Source organism: Euprymna scolopes, chromosome 42 (assembly GCF_053919585.1).
Source record: "Euprymna scolopes isolate OS-2025 chromosome 42, ASM5391958v1, whole genome shotgun sequence".
NCBI lineage: Eukaryota > Metazoa > Mollusca > Cephalopoda > Sepiida > Sepiolidae > Euprymna > Euprymna scolopes.
This window is the reverse complement of record NC_136523.1, coordinates 69,774,518-69,795,620: the sequence shown is the minus strand read 5'-3', so window position 1 is coordinate 69,795,620 and position 21,103 is coordinate 69,774,518. Positions and strand designations below refer to the sequence as shown.

Sequence of the window (21,103 nt, the reverse complement as noted above, 5' to 3'; positions counted from 1 at the left end):
TCATTGATTTACCTTTTGGCCAAATATCTTTGGAGAGATTAGAGATGGATGTATAAGAATGGTGAAAACGGTACTTTTCCACATGAGGCTTCAGATGCCTCCGTTCTGTCTCGAAAGACAAAGGATACCCTTTGTTAGAGCAGTTGCACATGAAGTTGTGTGGCAAGGGTTACACAATCTCCAACCGCACCTCTCCTGAATCGGCACTGCTTGAGTCCAATGGCAAGAAGAAGATCAGGACGACTGGAAACAATGCAGAGATAAGCGGAGAGCACATACAGCACCTGGTATTCCCAAATGGTCACCCATTTTAGTACTGACCAGGCTCAACGTTGCTTAGCTTCAAGTGATCTGACGGGAACCGGTGTGTCGAATGTGATTATGCTGTATATATGAGTAAGTATAATGTTAGAGTAGTAGAAAATATCATTAGATTAGGATTACGTCACATAGGATTATATTATGAGGCAGGGAAGCAAAATTGATTCATTTTCTTTTTAGGTTGATGATGTCAAAATGAGCAACCGTCCTTTTCAAGGTCAACCAGCCCTACGGGGTGGGGGCGAGGAATTACAGCTCATTTAGGTGTACATTTCTGTAAATTGCTGGGAAAAAATAAAATAGATCCCAGAATCAAAGAATGGATAATTTGTTCTTTTAAAGGTTCTATTCTTACAGCTACAAGAAGAAAAAGAAATATCCACAGAGCCATATGCGATGTGTCAACAGAAGAGGATGCTGCTAAGAGATGTTTGCTGTAGTCTGGAATAAAAGAACACTTCATTACAAGGGAAAGGGCGAATATCTTAAATAAAGCGATGAGAGGAATGGAATGATGTAAATAATTAAAAGAGAAAGGGGAGAGAGAAATGGAAAAAGGAAAGAGAGAGTGAGATAGAAGAGAGCGAGAAGAGAACCTCCGCCATCTGAAATGAATTTGGAAGAAAATCCTTGACTCTTTTTTTTTTTATTATTCAATTTTCACCCCAAACAAGGCACAGTGCCACTTTGAAGCAGGAGGCTACTATCAGGGACTTAATTAGCGAGGTCATTATGAAAGGAGATGAGTAGAAAGATGTTTGTTAACATTACACTTGAACTTCTGCATATCATTGCAGTTGGGAAAGCAGAATCCCGGAAGGGAGTTCCAAAGACCCGCAGTTCCGGGGAAGAAACTATTGGAGTAAAAGGCTTTCTTGCAAATAAAAGACAATGGTAACTGTGTTTTTAGATCATCAGCAACAATAATAATAATGTATATATGAAATCATAAAATTATTGACATAATTTTATGATTTCATATTAGTGTGAACACTGGTGAAGCATCATTTTTTTTTTTTTTTTTGTCATTAGTATATTTAATAATATAGATAACAAATACTGACCAGGTGTGCACAGAGAGGAGGGTTAATGAAGTATTAGTTCTAAGCATTTGAATTGGAAAGAAATCTAATATTCAAAGTATGTGCCCATTCTTATAATATTTCACTGTACTAGGACTTATAATTGAGTCTTTGGAGCATATACTAGAGGTTTAGTTATTATTAAAAAATTCTGATTGTTAATTAAAATAAAAATACTCAAAGAGGCTCAGTCTATTACATAAAAGGCAGTTGTCTGTATGTGTGTTTGCAGATCCGCCTAAAATTCAGAAACTATACAAGATATATTGAAAAACTGGTATATTCTTTTATAGCATTGCCTCAGATAGAATATGGTCACATTTTCTTTTGCAATGTTCATTCTTGTGGGAGTCAACAGAAACAAAATTAATTGAAGGAGGCAAGCATTTATAGCGATATTTTTACATGAATCTGATGTAAATTGATACTTGGATGGAGAGAGTGTGAGGGATGATAGAGAGAGAAAGTGAGAAATGGAAAAACAGGAGAGGGAAAAGAGAAGGAAGACAGACACGGAAAAGGAAGATGAGGGGAAGACAAGCAGAAGAGTGAAGAGAGGCAGGACAATAGAGAGAAGGAGGACAGAGAGCGCCAGGGAGAGGAGGATTTACAAGAAATATGTCCAAAAGAGGGGTATAATAGAAAGGGAACAAAGGTGTTAAATAAATATGGAGAAATGGGAAGAGGAGCAGAGAGAGAAAAGAGAGATGAATAGGACAAAGTGAGATGAAGAGATAAGGGAAAGGGAAGAGGGGCAAGAGGACAGAGAGAGCTTGAGAGAGAAAGAGGTTTTATAAGAAAGATATTACACTTTTTAACTATTTTAATTTATTTTTCATCCCGGTCAACGCCAGGTAGGTTGTAATAAATGAAATATAAAAGCGACAATTTGCACCTGAATATTGATCGATGTAAGTGTAAGCTTTTTGAAGCAAGGTGTTGGTGCAGCTGATTCTGTTGTAGCCTTGCAAATGAACAATGTCCTGCTTAATCTTGTCCACTTCAAGAGATTCTTTGTGGTAGTGTTTCACTTGACCATCAATAGTCATGAAAGTGACCATCTGACCATCTGATTCTTCATCCATCTCTTCAAAATGCTCAGTCTGCAGACACATGTTGTCCATCATGAGCATCAGACTTTCCTGAATATGAGACCATTCTTCATGCGACATCTGTAAAAATCAAAATCATCAAACCGCATCAGAAATTAACATTTCATTTATAAATCATTTTGACAAAGTCTACTTTTTAGCATAAGTCCTTTTATATTTTTTATAAATTTGTAATTCTCTTTTGTTCATAGGTGTATATATATTCAAGCACATCTTATTCAACACAACAGAGTTATTCTTTTTTCCGATTTTTCTGGATATCTTTTCCATTTGCCGAGCGGTCTTTTTAATTTCAGCTGGCATGTTGTATAAAATGGCACCCAAAGTTGTTGTTCAGCAAGATTCTTCTCAAGCGCTTTCTATCAGTGTATCCGAGAATTAACAAACATAAAACAAACCCTAATAAACAATAATTTTCCCAATAAAATCGTTAATAAGCACATAAAACTCTATTTAAACTCACTCCACAATAAAAACGTAAACTCTAACCCTAACAAAAACGACACCATCAAAGTATGCTATAAAAACCAACTACACACTAACTACAAAACAGACGAAAAAATAATAACAAACCTAATTAAAAGATACACCAGACCCACCGACCAGAACAAGAAGATTAAACTAATAATATATTATACTAAATTTAAAACCTCCAATTTTATAATTAAAAACAATAATAATACTAACACCACACTAAATCAAACTAATGTAGTGTATGAATTTATTCGCCCCTTTGAAGACTGTCTCTGAACCCACTCTAAAAACTCATACAACACATACATAGGCCACACCACAACAACACTCTCCCAACAACTAACCTATCATTTAGCTGACAATAGTGCCATAAAACAACACCTAACATCCTATGATAAAAATTTACAGTCGTCCGACATTAAAAATATCTTGACTAATAATACTAAAATTTAATATTTTAACAAATGCACACGGCAACTAAAATTATTAGAAGCCATACTTATCAAATAACTGCAGCCCCTTTTTAACCGGATCTGAATTTAACACCAGGGCAAATATACTAACAGTATTTAATAACTAACAAGAAACTAAATAATTTATAACTATAAAATAAGAAAATCGAAATTAAAAATAAATATAATTCGCTATTAACTTTCCTGCACCCACCTTTATAAACAATAAACAAAAGAAAAAAAAAGAAACAACAATCGCTCCTGATGATAATCAGGATTGACTAATTGAAAAATTAATTGAGAAAGGCAAAGAAAGTAGCGTAGGGGCAAGTACACTTTCCTGTTTGACACCACTTTTTACACCACATTCAGCAGAGGTCTCTCCGTTGAGTTACGCAGTGCTCATCATACCATCATGAAATGACTCTAAAAGGCTCAGGAGTTTGGGAGGACAGCCAATGTGAGGCAGTATCTTGAATAGCTCATGTCTACTGATTAGGTTAAATGCCTTAGTAAGGTCAAGGAAGGCAAAGTACAATGGCATGTTTTGTTCTGTGTACTTGGAGTTGGCGTAGATCATGTCAATGGTGGAACGTTGGAAGCAAAAGCCACACTGTGATTCAAGGTATATTCTCTCAGTAATAACTTGCAGTCTTGTCAGACTGATGCAGGCAAGCAGTTTGCCGATGATGCTCAGTAGCAAGATACCCCTATAATTATTGCAGTCGCTGCAATCCCCTTTATTCTTGTATAGAGTGACTATGTTTGCATTTCTCATGTCCTGGGGAACAACGCCTTCTTTCCAACAATATAGCAAGAGTTGTATAATGGCTTGAGAAGAGAGGACTTGCCACTCTTGATCACTTCGCCTGAGTGGATATAAATGGCTGCAAAGTTTGCCTTAAACTGTTCTAGTGTTTGGTCTTGGTTACATTGATCTTTGGTTTTCCAATTTGTTTGGTGTGGAAGAATTTCTTTGTAGTTTGACTGCAGCGTACAAATGAGTGATCGATGTCACAGTCAGCACTATGATAAGTTCTAGTGACTGTGAAGTTAGGAACTTCTTCCTGGTGGGAATCAGACTGAGTTGGTGCCAACGTTTTGATCTTGAGTGTCTCCATGATAGACTATGATGAGGTTTTGTAGAGAAGAAACTGTTGGTCGTGCATTGAGCAGAGTTCTAATAATCTTAGTCCATTTTCATTGCACTTTCCTACTCCGGTGTTCTAGGCAGGTGGGCCAAGCTTCGTTGTCATTTCCAACTCAAATATTGAAATCACCCATAACTATCAGGATTTCATGATTCTTGAAATTTTGGATGTAAGCATCAAGTTCGCTGTAGAATGCATTCTCGGTGTCATCAGTTGCTGACATAGTTGGAGCTTAGACACATATTAGAGTGATAGGTCCATCTGTGGTGTTAACATATAGTGACATTATGTGGGCAGTTGTGGCTTGACCTAACTGAACCTTGTTGAGGAGAATATTTCTGACTGTGAAGCCAACATCGTGCTTTCTTGTTTCATCTTCTTTCTTCCCTTGCAAAAGAAGGTGCCGTCTGACTCTCTGAGGCTCTCTGAATCTGCAATGCAGGTTTCCTGCAGGGCAGCAATGTCTATCTTTAAGTGTAGTAGATTTTTGCTGCGGAACAGCACCTTACTTGCTGAGGGCTACTCAGTTTATTATCCTTGGCACCTAGCTGTACGCCAGTCTTGCTTTGGGCTTATAACCGGTAATTGCCATTCCTGATTGATTCTACAATATGTAGCTGACATTGTCTCTCCAGGGCACAAGATATATATATATATATATATATATATATATATATATATATATATATATATATATATATAGTAATTTATAAAATATATATGGCGATTAAGCTACACTGAATATTCAGCGTTTCATCCACTCTAGGATTCGTCAGGCTTATGCACGAATTCTGTGGTTGTTTATCGTTTTTATATGGTCCTCTTCTGTTGAGGATTTTAGTTAGCCAATCAGCTTTCTAGTATCCACTGCGCCCCTTCCTATCAGCCAATGGGCATGCATTTTATCGAACAAAGGATCTGTTTTAAAACTAGTTTAGTGGTTTAAGGCAGACATTTTCTTCTTTTTTTATATATATATATAAATATACATATGTGTACATACATATATGCACATATATATACATATATATGTATATACAGATATGTGTGATCGTTTATGTATATTCATGTTTATTTAATTTATTTATTTGTTTATTTTCTATTGTTTTTGTTAGTTAACTAGCTCTACCTACATATTGAGCACTTTTGAAGTAAATACTTAAAGTTTACACATAAATCTATACTTTCGTATATTAATTTTATGTGAGTAAATGAAGTAGTTATATATATATATATATATATATATATATATATATATATATATATATATATATAGATAGATAGATAGATATTATTATTATTATTATTATTATTATTATTATTATCCATATATTAATTAATACGATAGCGTGTGTGTTCTTTTGTGTCATGCTTACATCCGGGTCGTTTAATTGTTATGAAATTCTTCTCATTTAATCAAAACAAAAAAATTGGTGTCGCTTTGAGGCAACGCTAATAAAAATGATTTGTTCTTGGCCTTTTGGCCAAGATAAAAGTGTAGTATCTGTTCTTCGGACTCTACATTTCAATTTCTTCTCTCTCAGTGAAAGAGAAATCCTTTACGACTAAGACAATTTTTTGTTCTTTTTCTCCACGTTAAAAAACGACCCTGGTGTCTAAATCAGTCTGAGGCATTGTAAATAGGTACTATATTTAATGTAACAAAGTTTTAATATTACAAAAGTTACTGGGAAAAGTAATTTCTGATTTAATTACAAAATGCCCTGGAAATATCACTTCTGATTAATTATAAGATGCCCTGAAAAATGTCCCTTTTTATTATTTCTTTGTTGTTGTTTACTTGCTTCCCCACAAGAGCAGAGTTGGACATGAGGTCAGTTAAAAATTGAGGGGGGACCACCTCCCAAAAAGGGGCACTCTGGTCAGTAACAAAAATAAAAATTGTATTAGTAATGAAGGATTTCTCCTCCATTAACCATGACCAAAATGTCACTGGAATGCCAAGACTGATACTACACTCAGAAATTCATGTTGAAGCAATGGTTGCCTAATCTCTAACCGTGTTAATGTTTTTATGTATTACTTTCGAAAACTTGCTGAAACAGTTTATGATTTAAACATTACTTCAAGTATATTTTAAGCAGTGGCTTACGGGATATGAAGTCAGTCCCGGAAATTACTCAAACCAATTACGATTTAAACATTACTTTATTTAATGTATATTTTAACAGTAGTGTAGGGGATATAAAATCAGTCACGGAAATGACTGAAACCGTTTACGCATTAAACATTACTTTATTTAATGTATATTTATAACAGTGGGGTGGAGGATATGAAGTCAGTCCCGGAAAAGGCTGAAACAGTTTACTATTTAGACATTACATTATTTCATGCATATTTTTAGCAGTTGGTTGGGGATATAAAGTCAGTCCCAGAAATGGCTGAAACAGTTTACGATTTAAACATTACTTTATTTCATGTATATTTTTAATAGTGAGGTAGCTCACATGAAGTCAGTCCCAGGTTTAAATGAGATAAGTGGAAAACATATAGTAGTAGAATATCCAGTGTCGCCCAGGATTAATGAGATAGGTGAAAGATATATACTAGCAGAATATGCGGCGTTACCAGGGATTGGATAAGATAGGTGGAACATATATACTATGAGAATACCTGGAATTGATTGATGTGTTTGTAATGAAATAATCAGCCCAGGCAATATATCAAAGTTATTATTTAAGTAAGGAGGAAGGGACATAGTGGGTTAAAGTTATGAAAATTATTGTCGAAATTAGTAACATATCCAAGAATTATGAAAAATAATGAAATGTGAGTTACTTGATTGGTGTGTTTGTAATGAAATAATAAGCCCAGACAATATATCAAAGTTATTATTTTATAGAGGGGGGGGCTGTAAGGTGTGTTAAACTTATAAAAAATTATTATCGAAATTAGTAACATATCCAAGAATTACGAAAAATGATGAAATGTGAGTTAATTAATTGGTGTGTTTATAACAAAATAATCATCCCAGACAATATATCAAAGTTATTATGTTAGTAAGAGAGGACGATAAGGATGGTTTCAATTATGAAAAATGATTGTCAAAATTAGTAACATATCCGAGAATTATGAAAATTAATGAAATATGACTTAATAGATAGTTGTGTTTTTTATGAAATATTCAGCCCAGACAATATATCAAAGTTATTTTTTAGTAAAAGAGGGCGATAAGAATGGGTTAAATTATAAAAACTATTGTCGAAATTAGTAACATATCCAAGAATTACGAAAAATGATGAAATGTGAGTTAATTAATTGGTGCGTTTATAATAATCAGCCCAGACAATATATCCAAGGTATTATGTTAGTAAGAGAGAGCGATAAGGATGGTTTAAATTATGAAAAATGATTGTCAAAATTAGTAACATATCCGAGCATTATGAAAAACGATAATATGTGATTTAATGCATTAGTGTGTTTGCAATGAAATAATCAGCCCAGACAATATATCAAAGTTATTATTTTAGTAAGAGAGAGTGATAGGGACGGTTTTAATTACAAAAAAATATGGTTGAAAAGGGTAACATATCCACAAATTACAAAAAATGATGAAATGTGAGTTTATTGATTGGTGTGTTTATAATAAAATAATAAGTCCAGACAATGTATCAAAGTTATTATGTTAGTAAGAGGGGCTGATAAGGATAGTTTATGAAAAATGATTGTCGAAATTAGTAACATATCCAAGACGTATGAAAAATGATATGTGATTTAATGCATTAGTGTGTTTACAATGAAATAATCAGCCCAGACAATATATCAAAGCTATGTAAGGGGGCGATGATGTCGGTTAAAATGATAAAAAAATGATTGTCGAAATTAGAATTATGAAAAATGAAAAAATGTGAGTTAATTGATTGGTCTGTTGTAATGAAAAAATCAGCCCAGACAATTTATCAAAGTTATTATTTTAGTAAGGGCGGAAGCTATAAGGTGTGTTTTACTTATAAAAAATGATTGTCGAAATTAGTAACATATGAAAAATGATGAAAAGTAAGTTAATTGATCGGTGTGTTTGTAATGAAATAATCTGTCTAGACAATATATCAAAGTTATTATTTTAGTAATATGTGCTATATGGTCAGTTTAAATGATGAAAAATTATTACCATATCCAAGAATTATGAAAAATGATGAATGTGAGTTAATTGATAGTTGTATTTTTATGAAATAATCACCCCATACAATATATCAATTTTTTATTTTAGTAAGGGGAGAGGCGATAATGTGGGTTAAAATTATGATAAATTATTGTTGAACATAGTAACATATTCAATAATTATGAGAAATGATGAAATATGAGTCAATTGACCGGTGTGTTTGTAATGAAATAATCAGCACAGGAAATATATAAAAGTTATTATTTTTGTAAGGGGTGGGGGATACAGTTTTAATAAAAGGGCTAGAATAATATTATTGTGCCTGCCTTCATGCTGAACAAAACGCCCACAGAATGCCCAACAACAATATATTACATATGAAAAATGCAGCTGTGGAATTTCCATAGGTCCCGCTAGTTATTATTATTACTAGATCTCACACAGGTCATCATCATAGATTACTCACTGACAACAACCGGTGAAAACAAGTCTCCCCAGATTTTCAGTACTCTTCACCTCTTTTGATAACCTTTGCAAATGAATTTGTGTTATCACAACAGCCGTTTGCCACTGATTTCTTGCTCGCAATGACCATGGATGCTCACTGGAATTTAGCTGATAATACACCTCCCAAAATCCCAGTCCTCTTTGCACTCATCCAATGGAGTTTTGGTCAGTGCTTTCTCTCCTCAGTCTTTCCATCTTCCTCAACCCCACAACTATTTGGTGTGGTGCCATTTAATGCCGCCAACACAAATTTTTTTTTTTTTTTTTTGGGGGGGGTAACTTACAATTTTACAGTTTCAGTTTTCTTAAAATCATGTGGTGTTCCTCTATCATTTTATTTTGTTATAGTATTTATATGGCCGGTTGGCATTTGTGGTTCATATGTATTAGTCTCTGCAGTCAAGGGTTTTTCTTAAGATTTCAGATGTTTTCATCATGTCCCCATTCTTGTAATATTTCCCATTACTAGGACTTATACTCGAGTCTTTGGGGCATATATCAAACCTTTGCATGTGATATTGACCATCCTTATCTATTGTATCAGCTATGTCCTGATTCCAATTTCTCCAGTTCTTTTTTCAAAATTTTCCTACAATTATTGATGTTATGATCACTTTCTCCATCTTCCATTTCTTTTTCAGCTCTCTGGCCAGTTTCATGTATTAGCTTTGCTTCTCCTGTGGTCTGCTAAAACGGTAAAATCTACGATCTGACAGGATTTTTCCTTCTTGTTAACTATTATGATATCTGGTCTCAATGCTTGGATGGGTTTATCTGTTTGTACGTTCATATCCCATAAGATTTTATGATTTCCGCTTTCAAGCTACTTGTTTATGCTTGTACCATTTGTCTTGGTGTTCACGATACACTTATTTCAATAATTCCAAGTGTCTTCCCCACTTGATTGTGTCTATTCTTGTATTCTTGTTGGGTTAGTTCGTTGAATTCATTTATGTGCTCTATCGTTTCATCCCTTTATCCACAGTTGTTGTTTTCTTATGTCTTGTTGATCTTTGCTTTCATATGGTTTGTTCTAATTGTGTTGTCATGTGCGTCTGATAGCAGCGATTTAATTTCTCTGTTTAGGTGTACTTTCCATGTACATGTCCGAATGGTTTTGAGAGTCTTTTGTTATTCTTATGACTATTCCATGTAGTTGTTTCCATTTTTCTCTACTCATCTTACTCCTTGCATCTCTGTTCTCTATCGTTCATTTTTTCAGTGTTTCTTGCCGCAGTGATTAGCCTTTCGCTGTTCTACATTATGTATTTTTCTAAGTCTTTTTTGTGCCATTCTCACAGTCTTCTACACTCCATCTTTCCTTTTCATGTAGAGTCGGTCAGCATTATCCTTTTAGTGTAATGCATTGTGCATGGTCATAAATTTCCTGGTCTTCTGGTTAAGATGCCTCAATAATTCTTTGGTCCAGCCTATGAACATTCCAAAGTATCTTACTAGTGATATATAAATATGTGTTTATACTTTTTAGTGCGTTCATCCTGATTTAGTAGAAGTTTGGTTAGTGCTTTCACCCCTCGATCTTTCCATCCTCCTCGACTCTTTGATTATTTAGTGCAATAATTTTTTTTATTGCATTTTTGTTTTACTTCTGTTGTTAGTGTTTGTCATTTGTGTGAATTAAATTTTGTAATCAACGGTTTTCCTTAATATTTCAGCTGTTTTTAGCATCACTGTCCATTGCATAGTATGAGCCTTTCCCTTGATTCTGATTTCTCTGAGTTATTTTTTTCAAGTTCTTAAGAACTGTTCCTACAATCACGGTATTATCTTGATTTTCTTCAGGTTCCAAATTCCTTTCAGTCCTCTAGCAACTTCTTCATATTTGTTTTGTTTTCTGTCTCTGTGGTCTGATGAGACAACAAAATCTACAATTTGGCAAATTTGTTCTTTTTTGTTAATTATTATGACATCCGGTCTTCTAGCTTAGATGAGTTTATCTGTTTGTACCTCCATATCCCTAAGGATTTGTGGTTTTCGTGTTCCTGTACAAAATACTGTTTGTGTTTGAACCATTTATAAACATGTTGAAGGTGCAGTCATCTGCAGAACTCTCAGTGCACTACTTTTCCCATGCAATCGTGTCTATCCTTATATTCCTTTTGGAGTAATTTGCTGCATTCACTTTATATGTGATTCATCGTTTCGTCTCTTTGTCCACAGAGTCTACATTTATTGTTTTCTTGTGTTTTATCTATTTTAGCTCTAATGATGTTCGTTCTAATCACATTGTTATGTGTAGCTGTCAGTAGAGTTTCTGTTTCTCTGTTCATGTGTCCTTTTCTTAGCCATGTCAAAGTGTTTTCATGATTCCTTTCTTTTGTTACTCTTATGAATCGTCCATGTGGGGTTTTCTTTTCCCACTTTTCTTTTCTTGTCTTTTTGTTTATGGCTTCATTATTTCCTGTATTGTTCTTTTTGACAGCGTCTTTCGCTGTGATGATCAATCTTTCTGTATTCTGGTTCGTGTACTTTTCCAAGTGTTTTTTGTGCTTTTTATGCAGTTTTCTACATATATTAGTTCTCTTCTCCCTTTGTTCCTTTTCGTGTAGAGTTGGTCAGTATTGTCTGCATTGTGCATTCTAATTAGTTTCCTTGTCTTTTGATCAAGGCACCTCAGTTTCTGTTTCGTCCACCATATGAATGGTCCAGAATACTTTATAGCGATACTGCATAGGTATTTCTTCCTTTAATTAGATTTCTATCGTATAGTTTTGTCTCTAAGAGTTTCTTTGTTCTTCCTAAGTACTCTCTTTCAATTTTCTCTTTTATTTCTGTGGATTTGATGGTGTCTGCTCCAGAACACTCAAACATTTATAAGTGTCCTCATCTCCTCTTAGTTGGGGAGTTCCATACCCTCTTATGTTTCTAGTTTTTATTCCTTTAACACACTTTTCCATTTCAAATTCCATTTCAATTATTATTATTATGATTGGATCAAGAAAGGGCAGAGGAATTGGATAGGAAAAAATGCACGGAAATTCTTCCAGGATATATAAGAAGTGGCTGATGAAAGATCGTGGCAATGGCTTAGAGCTGGGTATTTGGCTAAGCTTTTGTTTGTGCAGCACATGAGCAGGCATTAGGAACACGATTGTTCAAAAAAGTGGTTCTAAGAGAGGAAGTTGCTGCAGAATGCCGGATTTGTGGTAAGACTCCAAGAGTCAATTGCGCACCTTGCAGCAGGGTGAAGTGGATTAGCCCAGAGAGAGTACCGCAAAAGACATGATCGCATTGGATTCCGGATATATTGGGAGGTTTGTAAGAAGGTTGGGGTGAAGTGTACTGGAAAGTGGTTTGAGGAGGTGTCTGATGAAGTGAGAACAAGTGAGGATTGCAAGGTAGAGGTATGGTAGGATAAAAGTGTCATAACGACCAAACAATTGGAACATAATCGTCCGGATTTGGTCGTCATTGACAAGGTCTCAAAAAACTGGCAGATTGTAGACTTCTCAGTACCCGGGGACAGAAATGTGAGAGAGAAGGAGAATGAGAAGTGGAGCAATTATGCTGCATTGGCCTTGGAGATAAGGCGTACACACAGGGTTAAAACACAAATAATCCTGGTCGTAGTTGGTACACTAGAAGTAGAATTAAGTCATCCGGAAAGACAATTGAAAAAACTATGCATCCCTGATGTTTTAGGCAGCCTTTAGACCTCTACTATTGTAGGTACCACCAACATCCTTAGGAAAACCCTTGATTTTTGAAGCTCCTAGTTTGGAGCTGAGATTGATGAAAATCCTCTGGAAGGGAATCCCATCTCTTTTCGTTGATAAACGAAATCAGAATTATTATTATTTTATATATCCACATAAAATGTTCTTAGGAGATATATTTTATGTATCGATTTTTAGTATTTACTTCAACAGTGCTCAATACATAAGTAGAGCTAGGTAGTAAGTTATGAAAGCATATTTATGATGATTAAATTACAAAGAGGCTCCCACATTTTATCCCATCACCAGGCTACAATGCCTACGGGAATGAAACACAGAATCCTCTCTGTAACTTAATTGCCATGAATATATTTTCATAACATCATATATATATATATATATATATATATGATATATATATATATATATATATATATATATATATATATATATATATATATATATATATATCATATAGAGATCGAGGTGTAACATTTGGAATTTTTTACTGAAGAAACAACTTGTAAGACTTTACTTTCATCCAAAAAAATTTAATTCTCAACTGAAATTCTAATGCATCAAATCTATTTCAGTTGTAGGTCTGTATTATATGATAACTTACATTTGAATTATACGCTTGTGAATATGTCTATTATGATATTACAATGCATTATAACTGTGAAATTCTTTGACTTTGGAATCCTTAAACATAAACATGCATTTCAATCCACATCAAAGTTAAGAAATGATTTGGATTATTCAAACTCTCATCTTGGGTTTTATTTATGAGAACGTTTTGGCTAATGTAACCTTCGACCTTCTTCAGGTTTATCTTGTTGAATTCTGGAATCTTTCTGTTGAACTCAGAATTTTGAACAATTTTGAACAGAACCCTTTATTTAATTTACAAGGATAGCCTAAATATGTTTAAAACTCACAAAATTCATATTAGAAGTGTCTGCAAAATCCAATTGTGTAAAACAGACAAAGTACTAAGTAAAATTCAGTTCCAAGTGACACTCTTTTGGGGTTTTTTGACTCGGTTCCAATTTTCACCATCAAAGGGCAACAACCTGTGAATTTATATTTGTAACCTAGCCTCTTTCTCCTCTTCTGATAAGAAACATTAGGCTTTGAAATGCCTGGTATAAAGAGCCCCTCCTACCAATAATGCTTTTTTCCTCATTGAACTGACAAATCCTTATTTACCTATATTTGTTTTATCTTGTCTATAATTATGTTATATATAAATAGTCATTCATAGTAGTAATATCTACAAACAAAAATAGGTTTAAGGCTCACAAAATTCATACCAGAATTCTCCTGGAATGACAGCAGGTAAAATTCAGTTCTATGTGACATTTGTTTGGAGGTTGAAGGTTCAGTCTTCAGTACGGACAATACTAAGAACACAATTGCAAATTACTTAAGATTTCTACTCAATCATGGCTAACAGAAAAAGAGGATGCTACCCTCATAAATTAAGCAATTAAGTAAAGAGTTCCATCCAAAATTCCATACAGATTCCCAAGTTCAACAAGATTCACTTGAAGTATATTTGAATGGTTAAGCTTTTGAGATTTGCAGAATAGATAAACAAGATTGTTCAGGAGTTTTGTTGCTTTGGTGATACCATTGGAGTACAGAGAGGAGCAGGTGCTAGTATGATTGCATAACATGCAAACAGAAGTACATGCTATATCTATATATTCATATATATAGATAACTAGGTGAACATACCTGGCACTGCCCGGGATACAATGCAGTCATTTTAGTTTTTAATTTTTTATTTGTTTACCCATTTTTCAATTTAAAGTAAACAACTTATATCATATTCTTCAATTTAAAATGAGTTACCCCCCTTTGTTGGTTTTATTTTTAAATGCTTCATATTTGCAGTTGTCTAGGCCAGGCTAAATAATTTGGGAAATATGTTGTACCTATGTACGTTATTATATGGCTAATAACATTTTTTTATTGCCTTTCACCCCAAACAAGGCTTGGTGCCATTTTGATGTTGGGGGTCACTATCTGGAATATAATTGCAGAGATACTATGTAGGAAATTGAGCAGCAAGATGCCTGTTTACATTATATTTGAACTTCTGCATGTCAGTACAGTCAGGGAAGCAGGAACCAGTTCTGGAGAAGAAACAATTAGAGTAGAAGGCTTTCTGGCGTTTGGGGATCTCTATTTTGTCAGGGTGGGATTTTTCTGCTTGTTGGGGGTATTTACATTGAGGGGGTACAAGGGTTTGTAGTTCATCCGAGCATATACCATTAAAATACTTGTAAAACAGGCAGAGGGATGCAACATGATCAATAACAGATGAAAATTGACTATTCATAAAATTTGATTTGTCAACTTAAATGCTATTTGATTCTGACTTTGAAATTTTGACCAGATAATTTTATATGTTCGATCAGCTAATTCCTTCCCTGTCAATAACTGAAATTAATACCAGTTCAGTTCTATTTTTTTAAATGTTTATTTGCTTTAAACAAGGCATATTACCACTGATGTGTAAATGGCTACTGTGATAGGAGCCACATTTGTCAGTGGGGAGTTCAGCAGCAAGATGTTTGTTCATCACCTAACACCCCCCTCGAATTGTTGTAAATGTTCTCTCACCTGAGGTGATAAGTCTAATAGAAAGACTTTATTAACACTCGGATAGTCGAGCTCTTCTGTCCACATGGGAAAATCTTTCAGAAAGCGATTTTCAAAGCGGCAACATTTTTCTTCAAATGTATTTCCAAAATCTGAAATGACAACATTTCAATAAAAAGTAGGTTTTATTTTACATTCGTTTAAGCAACGTTTTTTTAACTAATTTGCAACGCCATAAAAAATTGCTCTAAAAAAGTTTCTTGGAATAAAAATTGTAATTAATATAATGGTAAATATTTGGATTCTTCAGACTATTGTTCTCATCTTGATGTTATTTTCACACAGGAATCTCTGACCTTCTTCAGGTTTATCTCGTAGAACTTTTTTATGAACTCGGGAATCTGTACAGAATTTTAAATGGAAGTCTTTATTTAATCCGACGGGGAATGACACACTCTCATTCCATCAGCAATGACTGACTAGGAGTCCTAAGTTATTCACAATTAGATTTTGATTGTTACCCGCAGTGAGAATTGAACCTTCAATCTCTAGAAGAGATTACAACTGAATTTTACCAAGTATTTTATCTACTATGCCATGGGTCCTTGTGGACAATTCAAGTATAAATTTTAGAAGCTATAAACCTATTTTTGCTTTTAGGTGTACATTTTAACTACTTATCACTTTTTATTTACAGATTATTACGATATATATATATATATATATATATATATATATATATATATATATATATTAAGTAATGTGATTGATAATTTAAAATTTAAAAATCAAATTATAATTAAATTAAAAATCCGTTTCATAAGAAGGAACAATAACAAAATCAATTATCTGTACGATCGTTTCGGAAAACAATGCTTTTTATTGTGGTATACATCAAGTTATGTACAATAATTACATATAGTTTTTTAATAAGCAAGGTCTCCTCGTCAGCAAATTTTGAAGGGTTTTTATTGAATTTAAAAGACACCATAAATAAACCTAGCATTAAAAGTAAGGCAGATGAATCTGAAAAAAAAATTGAAATAAAAGGTCTGGATTTAAAATTTATAAGAAAATTAATATGGGTTAGAGATAGAAATAAGTAGAGAAAAATATAGATTTGAATTTACATAATAAATTTGCTTTAAAAATATATAGAGATATTTACCTTTTAATTTTTCGCTTTTTGAAATCAGGAACTATGGTTAAAATATTCAATTAGATGTTTGCTATAGCTTTTTATCTTATTGAATGATGAATTTTAAAAAAGGGCGGGGGACACTCGTGCAGTAAATTATTTCCGTTAGTGTATTTTTGATTTAAAGACGCTACGGTTTATATATAGAGAATGTTGCTTGAGCAATTACATATTTTAAGGGGAGATAATTGTCATATTTTCTTTACTTTATTTATTTGAAGGGTGTAAGGGAGATAATTAGTCTAACTTAATTTATTAAAAAAAAAAAAAAATTGTAATCTATTTTTACTAATAAGTAATTTTTAATGATTTAAGGTGGTTTATATTTATTAAATTTAAACCAACGTTTATGACTACATGTAAATATAAGCTCCTGTCTTGAATTTAATAGTTTGGTTGTATTTTTTATATCTTCATATTTTAAAATTTTTAGGGTCTCTTTTGTACATAGTGCACAAAATTTATCTCCTGGTTTATATGATTTGCAAGTCTCAATTATTCGCCATTTTAAGTTGAAAGGAATATTGCTGTTTTTTAGTTGCCAAATATAGTTGGATAGAGTAGTTTGGTTTGATAGAGAGTTATTTTTAAAAGAATGTTTGTGCGTTGAAATTCTATGTTTTATTAGGCCAGATGTGGAACCAAAATATATTACCTCTTGCTTATATATATATATATATATATATATATATATATATATATATATATATATATATATATAGAGAGAGAGAGAGAGAGAGAGAGAGAGAGAGAGAGAGAGAGAAATGGAAATGTATAAAAAAGAATACGAAAAGTATAAAAGCTTATAACTTTTCTTTACTCATTTTCAATTGGTGACGTGCAGGAATACAAAATAATATTATGAAAAAAAATTTTTAAACTTCTTTTACAGATCCATAATTTTCGAGCGATCCTTACTATTTATATGTAGATATAATCAATCATCATCTTCAAAATTCAGAAATATAATGCGATAAATACAATGCAGACTTGTTATTGTGTAAAAAATTAAAAATTTTAAATTTTAGTGAAAAATAAAACCAACAAAGGGGGGTAACTCATTTTAAATTGAAGAATATGATATAAGTTGTTTACTTTAAATTGAAAAATGGGTAAAGAAATAAAGTAATTTACTTTTCGGAATTTTTAGATGAGGATTGATATATCATTTGGACTACTACACTCATTTTAGGGGTGGGGGGTCACAACGTTTTGGCTGATGTAACTTCCGACCTTCTTCAAGTGCATCTTTTAGAATTCGAGAATTTTTAAGTCAAATTTGTATAACAATGTATTTAAAGTCACCTTAAAATAAGCAGCACATTTAGCGGCAGTTTTAATTTAGAAATAAAACTATATCAAGGTTTTGTAATGAATCCATTTTTTGGGGGGGGGTTGTTTTTGTTTTTTTTGTATTTGTTTTTTTGTATTTGTTTTTTTGTATTTGTTTTTTTTTTTTTGTTTTTGTGTTTGTTGTTTTTGTTTTGTTTTTTTGTTTTTTGTACCTTAGACTTATTGTCTAAGAAGTTTTGTAAGGGTTCTTGTTATATCGCTAAAAAAGAACAATAAGGCAGAAAATAGAAATAAACTAGGTTTAAGGCTCCTAAAATTTGTCTGCAAGCTGCAGTGATTAGAGTACTTAGAAAAATTCAGTTGTAAAAGTGACATTCTTCTGAAGGTTGAAGGTTCAATCCTCAGTGTGGGCGACTGAAAATACAATTGCAAATACTTAGAACTTTTTAGCTAGTCATGGCTGATGGAATGAGAGCATGTTACCGCCGTGAATTAAATAAAGGGTTTGTGTGAAATTCTATGTAGATTCCTGAGTTCAACAGAAAGATTTCTAAGTTTGATAGATTGGAGGTTATGTCGACTGAAATGTTGTGAAAATCACACTCAAGATGAGAAGAGTAATCTGAAGAATCCAAATAATATGAATAACCAATCCTCATCTCAAAATTTCAGAAACGTAAGACAAAAAAGTATGTTCCTTTTATCGGTCCAACATAGTTGATGTGAAGACGAGACCACAGTTTCTCTTAAGCCAAGGCTGAATTTTATGTGTGTTTTGCCCGTTTTCACCATGTTTTCAATATCCTTATGCATCTCTGACCAATATACGAAACTCTGCATAAGTGCTTTCATTCTCAGATGTCCAACGTGAATATCTCTTTAAATTTTCTTTGTTAGCACTAAGGGTACAACCACCCATTCTCCATACATCAAAATATCATTACATAATGAAAACATACTGTTTGTTTTATATTTTTCTAAAACTTTAATTGCTTTTTGTTTTATTTCATGAACTTATACTTTGTTTTAAAGTTTATCTCCTCGACAGTAACTCGCAGTTCTTTTACTGCATTGTATAGAACGTATTTTACATCTCGGGCGTTATGGAAGCAATGATGGTCTTCTCTAATGGTTCAATATTTTTTGTTATTCATCTGCATAAACCGTTCACATGTACGATTGTTTGGAAGTTAAACATTCAATTTTGAAACAATAGTTTAGCAACATCGTCGCCCATCTCTAAACGATTTGCTGTGTAACGTTGGTGCTCCCTGCTCCCCTTACTAACAATGATCGATGGTTGATTTGTAATTAAAATCCTCCACCGTGCAAGAATTTATGGATTGTTTTTTTTATCGCAAAATATTATAGCTAATTTGCGAATAGTTCTTTTCCACCGAGAGTAGCATCCTTGAAACATGTTAGATCGGTTTTTGTTCTTTTTTTATACAACAAAACTGTTCCTAAACCAGAATTACTTGTGTCACTTGCAACGATTTTTTGTTTTTAACTTTTTTATTAGGGTTGTAATGTGTCAAAACAAACTTGACGTTAATACAGCTTTTAGTTTAACGAATGCATTTTGTAATGGACTCTTAAAATATGGATATTTGGTATGTAGCTATTGTAGTAATTTGGGGGAGGGGGCGTATAATTTATTTCAAACAATCATTAACACTAATAGATTAATCAGTGCAAATTCTGAAAGCAGACAAAACATGATGATGATGATGATGATGATGATGATGATGATGATGAGGAGGAGGAGGAGGAGGAGGAGGAGGAGGAGGAGGAGGAGGAGGAGTAAAAAAATATGATGCTGAAAAGTAAAAACCATAAAAGCAAAAAATGGCAGTCATAGAAACGCTTTAATGCAATTATTTTATGAAGTGCATTCTTCAAGTGTTTGGGATGAGGGAATCTTTATGCCGAACTGGGGAACTTGTGTGGAATTTCAGACTGATTAGCGATGACTAGAAGTGTTTGACAAGTTCACAAATATCCGAAGAAGTTGTGATGAGAATGTAAATAATTCAAATAATTGAAATTATCACTCTGCTTCTCAAAAATTCTAAAACATTATAACGAATTGTTTTTGATATAAGGATTGATGATTTTGATTATTTAAATTCATCGGACCACTGTTCTCATCTTAGATGTTATTTTCACAACGTTTCGACCGATGTAAACTTCAAACATCTTCAGGTGTGTCTTGTTGAACTTTGGAATCTGTATGGAATTTCAAACAGAACCTTTTATTTAATCGATGGGGTAAATTGTTCTTGTTCCATAATCAGGAAGGTAGAAGTCTTAAGTAAATTTAAGTATATTCTTAGTATCGTCTGTACCTTCGACTTTCCGAAGACTATCAATTAAAAGTGATTAACACATAACACTTTGTAATAGAATGAGAACAATCCACCACCATGGATTAAATAAACGGTCAGTTCGAAATTCCGTACAGATTCCTAAGTGTGATCAAGAAGTCGGGGGTTATATTAGTTAAAACTTTATGAAAATAATATTTGAGATGAGGATTGATTATATTTGATGGTCCATCAAATATAATCAATCCTCATCTCCCAAAAATGAAGATCATAATATCGAATTGCTTTTACCTTCAACCTGTAAGTTCATTCTTGGATGGCCAAAGTCATGCATTGGATCGAGTTGCTTCCATTGCCAGAAGAATTTCCATTTACCATTTTCCAAATCAGCACCAAAAACATTTCTACCGCCAAAAGGCACATCGAACTGAAAAAATAATCTGTGGTTGTCATCATCTGGACGATCAGGATTCGTCATATTTTCCGAGTATGATTCTCTGCTCAAAGAACTTTCAGGATGATAATTAGGAGTTTGGTGCTGTACGCTATCGAAGACACTCTCATCAGCAGACACTAATAATTGGATGGCAAATATGGCCGTCACTAGGCCGTGGCCAAGATTCCAAAACATGAGAAATAGAGAAGAAAATTCCTGAAATTAAAATGAAGTTATGTTTGACACGCTTTCGGAGATGAGGAATTCATATTTAGTAAAGTAATGGGTTTTACTGTTTAGATTCGACGGCATGACTCAACCCATTCGCACAACAGTTATT

The 21,103-nt window shown here is 33.3% G+C and overlaps 2 pseudogenes; one reads left to right on the top strand and one right to left on the bottom strand.

Annotated features, from left to right (window-relative positions):
* Positions 1-272: 272 nt before the first annotated feature.
* LOC145267400 (5S ribosomal RNA) lies at positions 273-392 on the bottom strand (annotated as a pseudogene).
* A 5,664-nt stretch (positions 393-6,056) lies between these two features.
* On the top strand, positions 6,057-6,171 carry LOC145267316 (U2 spliceosomal RNA; annotated as a pseudogene).
* Positions 6,172-21,103: the final 14,932 nt, after the last annotated feature.